Source organism: Lipotes vexillifer, unplaced genomic scaffold (genome assembly GCF_000442215.2).
Source record: "Lipotes vexillifer unplaced genomic scaffold, Lipotes_vexillifer_v1.1 scaffold1162, whole genome shotgun sequence".
Lineage (NCBI taxonomy): Eukaryota > Metazoa > Chordata > Mammalia > Artiodactyla > Lipotidae > Lipotes > Lipotes vexillifer.
In genome coordinates this window covers 749,661-755,860 of record NW_006779033.1, presented here as the reverse complement: position 1 = coordinate 755,860, position 6,200 = coordinate 749,661, and positions in this window count along the sequence as shown.

The window sequence follows — 6,200 nt, the reverse complement described above, 5'->3', positions numbered from 1 at the left end:
CGCGGGCGGCGCGGCCGCCGACGTCGAGGCCGCGGTCGCGTCCGCCTTCCCCGCCTCCGGGTGAGAGGACGCGCCAAGCGGAGGAGGGGGGGGCCTGGCCTCAGCGCCCCGCGCCGCCTCCCGAGCCCGAGCTGCTGGGGCCGCGGGGACCCCCGGCTGCCTGGAGGGGCGGAAACCCGGGCGCCGGCCCCGCCTCTGTGCCCCCGCCCCGCCCCCTCCCTCCCCTCCGGGCCCCGAGCCGCCGGCCGGGATCGGACGAGACTGGGCAGGGAGGGCGGGCTGGCCTGCGCTCGGCGGGCTCCCGGGGAGACTTCTCTCTTTCCGTTTCTCGATCCTCGGAGACTGTCGGGTCGGGGGCCTGCGCGCCCCACCCGACCCGCGGGGGTGGAAGCTGCACGTGTGCCGGGAGGGGGGCGAGGGCGGGGCGCACCCGCTCCGGGGACCCGGCGCCGGTGCTGTCGGCCAGGTTCTCGTCCGCGCGCCGCGCGCCCATCCACCCTGGGCCGGGCCGGAGGCCGAAGCCGCCCGCCCCGCGTCCCCCGCGCATTCCAGTCGCGCCACCGCCCGGCCACGGCGCGGACGCGGCTGGGGACAGATGGGGACGCGGCGGGTCAGACGACGCGTCAGGCCCGGGCCAGCCAGCCACAGGGTCCCCCCAAAAGGAGAGTGGACCCCCTGCTAAGAAGTGGGACGGGCCGGCGGTGGGAAAGGGTCCCCTCGGAAAGAGCGTCCCCGCGTGAGCTGGGGCCCTTGGTGAGCCGGAGAGATTTCGAAGTGGACCCGGGGAAGCTGCCCCCGTGGAGAACCGGGATTCACAGCCGCCTGCTCCTTAGGCTGCTCCTAATTGGGAGGTAATTTCGAGCGATAGTTGAGGAATCCGGTTAGTTCAAGTATTGGAAGTTGGTTCTAGAGAGTCTCGGGTGACCTCACATCGCCCCAGGATGGGGAGGCAGAGCCAGGGCGAGGCCCGTAAGCGCTCTGCGCTCCTGGAAAGATCGAAAGCCCAGCTAGGGCGCAGAAACGATGGGGACCGAGGGCAGGTTGTCGGTCACGTGACTCGATCCAGACCCGGGGGTCGTCGGTCACGTGACTCGATCCAGACCAAGAGGTGTGTCTCACTGCTACGCACACACACGCACACGCACATACATCACCGCCTCCAGGTTTTACTCAGACTGCTCCAGTGACTTGACCATATCAGACCTTCAAAGTTCATCCAAGTTTATCTTTACCTCCCGTTTGCCTTGTGAACTGGGAAGAGAAGGTGTTTTCCACAACCTGGAGACCCCCCAACGTGGCGACAGTCAGTAAATGCTGGTGACTGATGGATTCACCACCTAGTCCGCAGGAGGCACCTGAGGGTAGAGGCTGAGGAAGCGGGCAGAGCTGAGTTCTGCCGTCCCCCACAAAGCGCCACTGAGGTCTCCCCCCACCGCATCCTCCCTGGGCACACACCCCCTCTCCCACTGCCGCTGGGCTGAGCAGAACCTCTCCGACCACAGTGAAGGTGTTTTTATGCATCCAATAAATCTATCCTAGGAGCAATCAGGTCTCCTTTTCCTTGTTGCCCAGGAGACCTAACTTTGTGAGGCTGCTCTTCAGTTGTGCCAGGCACTCTGGTCACTAAAGAGAAGGAAGCTTTTTCCTGTCCGCAATGTTTGTTTGTTAAAGAGACCTGGAACTAGAGAGTAAAAATAACAACTGCCCAAAAGTCACTAATCATTACAGAAATTCCGAGTAAAACACAATGAACTGCCACTTTTTAATCCATTGCATTGATACAGATTTTTTAAAATCTATTAAGAGAAATTATCCAAAATCTGGAAATAAGATAAAAAAGATAGTGCTCCTTTCAACCTCTTACTGAAGCGTTGTTTAAAAGCCCAAGGATTACTTACTTTTCTAGGAGAGTGTACTGTTGTTTGATGTTGCTGTTTACTATTAATGAAAAGCTGAGTCTCTATAAGTTTATGTACCAACCTGTAGATTTGTGCCTGGTAGAGATGCAAATAATCTTTGTCCCAAAGAAAAGGTAACTTCAAAGGTTATAATTATTTCCCTGTAGGACATTAACCATGTTTATATGTAGCCTAGCAATCTTATTTTAATAGGGGTTAAGGACCCTGTAAACCCATTTCCCCAAATGGTCTTTGAATCAGCTTTTTCATCTTACAAATGTCCTCATTAGTCAATGAGGTGAGTAAACTTTTGGCCCATGTGCATGCCATATTTGTAGAAAGATTTGAGAGTCATATTTAACTTTGGAAAATTATACTTGGGGAAGTCTGACAAGAACAGGAATTTTTGCCGGCTTATGGAGAGACACGTACCCTCGCGCACTGATTCGGGGTGTCCGGGTTGGAAAAAGCTCTTTGGAAGGCAATTTGGCCGTTGTTGTTGAAACTGAAAGTGCACAGCAATTCCTCTTGTGACCTAACAATTCCTCTTCTAGGAGTAAGTCCCGAGAAACATTTCCACACGGGCACTTAGAGAAATGCGCAGTGTTTGCCACGGTGAGAAAGTGGAAAGCACTTCAGTGGCCATCAAAAGTGGAATGGGATATAGACTGGATGAACCACAAGGTCCTAGTGTGTAGCACGGGGAACTATATTCAATATCCTGGGATAAACCATAATGGAACAGAATAGAAAAAAGAATGTATATATGTGTGTGTGTAACTGAGTCACTTTGCTGTGCTGCAGAAACGAACATTGTAAATCACGTACACTTCAATTAAAAAAATACTTTTAAAAAGTGGAATGAATAAATCAGTGGCACATACATGTGGCAGAATACTATACAGCCACAGAAGATGAATCAGTCCTAAAAGTATGGGTAGATCTCAAAAACAAAATGTCAGTGGAAAAAAAACCTGTCAATGAAAATGACTATGGGTACAGCACAGTTATATGGACGTATATGACAAAACAATACTAAATGGAAAGATACCTGCCAAATCCATCAAGGTGCCTATGGGGTAGTGAACAAAGTCAAGATGGGAAGATGTCAGCAGGGACTTTTGCTTTATCTGTAGTGTTCTTGTGTACATTTCTGAATTAAATGGATGCACGTATTACCTGTGTAACGTTTTAAAGGGGTATCTCGGCGCTGTGAGAGTTTGGAAGTCAAGAGCCGGAGTGTGCCCAGTGCTTGACTCTGGGAAGTGGAATTAGGTCCTAGTGAGCTTTTCTTCTCAGGCTTTTCCTGTTACTTAAATATTAGATGGTGACGATGATGAGAGAATCTCTGACGTAAGTACTGGAACTTCTGGCTTCTGGTCCAGCCCAGCCACCAAGTCCAGCGTATCACCTCACATGGCGCACCTGAACTCTTTGCCTGGATTTGCCTCTCCATGTATCAGGAATTGAACACAAATATATGAGAAGTCCATGTCTGCTGTGAGGACAAATAAAATGATAGAGGGCAGGCAGTGTGCTGGTACACCTCTGAGAACCTGTGTTGCATAAACGTCAGGAACAGACACAGAAAAGACGAGTGGTTTCAGGTTGTAAATCGGGCTGACTGGGTAGCTCGGTGCCTGAGGCTACATAATACAATGTGAAACCGGGGAACAAAGCTCTCTGGGTCACCTGCCTGTCTGCCAAGGTGGGTAGAATTACAAAGGTGTGTCCGAGGAGGAGCCCTGGTTGTAGGCAAGCGCTTGGGAAACCAGATACTTTAATCTGATTCTTAAGAGTAACAAATGGGAATAAAAGAAAGGCTTCATGAAATTCAAGGCCTTTACTTTGGAAGGGATGATCATTTTTCTGTTTACTTTTCTCCTGTGGCTGTTTTGTTTGGACTTGGGTTATTTTGTAAGCGCTGTCACACACAGTTAAGAAAAAAGAGCAAAGGTTGGTGGTCACTCCAGGTCACCCTCCGTGTCCCCCTCGTTCTGCATCGGAAAACACGGTAGGGAGCTGGGGGCTCAAGCCAGGAGGTTAGATGGGGCTGGGGAGGCGTTCCTGGCCGCAGCGGGGCCCTAACCCCACCTGTTCCACAATTCGTAACCACCCCACCCCCATGCTACCGCCGCCATATGCAAAGTTGGAGCTAGAGCGTCTTTTCCATCACTGCCTGTGCTTGCAATGAGTTGGGTAAACTAGTTACAGGGGCACCGTGATTTTTAAAAAATTTTTATTGGAATATAGTTGATTTACAATGTTGTGTTAGTTTCTGCCGTACAGCAAAGTCACTCAGTCATACATACACAGATACCCACTCTTTTTTAGATTCTTTTTCCATATAGGTCATTACATAGTGCTGGGTAGAGTTCCCTGTGCTATACAGTAGGTCCTTATTTGTTATGTGCTTTATATATAGCAGTGTGTATATGTCAATCCCAGTCTCCCAGTCTATCCCCCCCCGCACCGTAACCGTAAGTTTGTTTTCTACATCTGTGACTCTGTTTCTCTTTTGCAAAAAAGTTTATTTGTACCATATTTTAAGATTCCACATATAAGCGATATCATACATTTGTCTTTCTCTGTCTGACTCACTCCACTCAGTAGGACAATCTCTAGGTCCGTCCGTGTCGCTACAAAAGGCATTAGTTCGTTCCTTTTCGTGGCTGAGGAATAATTCACTTTGAGTTCCGCCCACGGGAGGCGGGGCAGCGAAGGCCCTGCAAGCAGAGCTCTCCTTCCTCCCTCTTGAAATGAAAAGCAGTGGTGAGGCCACAGCGCTGTGAATGCTTTCGGCACAGTGACTGGTCTGACGCTCATGTCAGCCCTCAGGGGTAAGGAGAGCTGCCCCTGCAGGTGAGGAAACTGGGGCTCCAAAAGGGGCTGAAGTGCTCCCAGACCCAGGGCTGGCCGCAGACCCGGGCCTCCCGGCAGATCCCACAGCCTCCTCTGGCTGTGGTCCAGCCGCACTGGCTCCCTCTGCTGGCTCCAAAGTATCTCCCATGCGGACGGTGGGTGTCAGGCTCGCGGGCCTGGTGGGCCTTACCTGCCCCAATGCCCCCCTGGACTAAGGAGTCCCACATCCTTTAGAACAGTGATTCTCAAGCCCTAATAGGCCTGGGAATCCCCTGGGAGCTTGTGAAAAAGCAGATCCTGATTCAGTGGGTGGGGCCTGAGAGTCTGCATTTCTGACAAGTTCCCAGGAGGCCCCAGAGCTCATTTTCTGCAGGCCGCTCTGAGTAGCAAGGCTGGTTCTAGCTTCAACCAGACAAAGCAAGTCAGGTGTCGGGCAACCCGTTGTACCATCTCACGGTGTCCTCATCGGTTCATGATTGTAACTAAGCGTTAATTATGTTTTCCTGGCTGGAATGTCATCCCCACGAGGACAGGGACAATGACCGTCTCCTTCATACTGGTACATACTGGTACATACTGGTACACCCAGTGCCTAACACAATGCCTGGCACGTGATAAATGCTCACTAAATATCTACTGAATGAATAAAGTCAGTGAGGGAAATGAATGACTGAGCCACCAAAACAACGCCGTCCCCTGATTCCCAGCAATGAGACATTTGGGAGGGTTTCATAGTCTTATCGTCAAATCCATATTTTCCTGGAGACCCAAATCCCATGCATCAAGCCATCTAAAAGGGATTCATGGTGATCATCTCTTAGGAATGGGATTACAGACTTTTTATTTTCATTTGTGCACTTTTCATGTTTTCCAAATTTAATGCAGTAAGCGAGCATTACTGCAGTAATTCAAAGGAAATTTAAAAGTTCATCTAAGCAGATTCTCTCTTGGTCACTTCTGCTTTATCACCACAGACGCTGAGCTGGCTGTACTGTAATCAGTCACTGTGTTCAGTGTCTCAGTTTCCAGACTATAAAGTAAGGTTGGGCTGGAGATGACCACTGAGCCTCACTGGGACGTGAATTCTCTCTGAATTTGTCTTTTTGTCCATGTATTCCTTCTCATCCCTGTTACTTGCAAGGAATCCTAATCTCATATCCGCTGACCTCACCTCTGTGGGTTCTTGCCACCCGGAATACCGTTCCACGATACCCCTTTTCTGAGGATGGAATTTGTTGCTTAAGTCCTGAGCAACAGACTTCCCCACTGCAGCTGAGGTGTTTACATAAACTTAAGTCACCATTTTTTAACGTGATACTGAAAAAACTCAATGAAAACCCAAGACTGTTTAAGACTATCTGTCTTAGTCACAGCACGAAATAATCCTGTTGGGAAGGGCTGCTGGAGTTTTACACCTTTCAGTGTAAAATGTTTTTTACA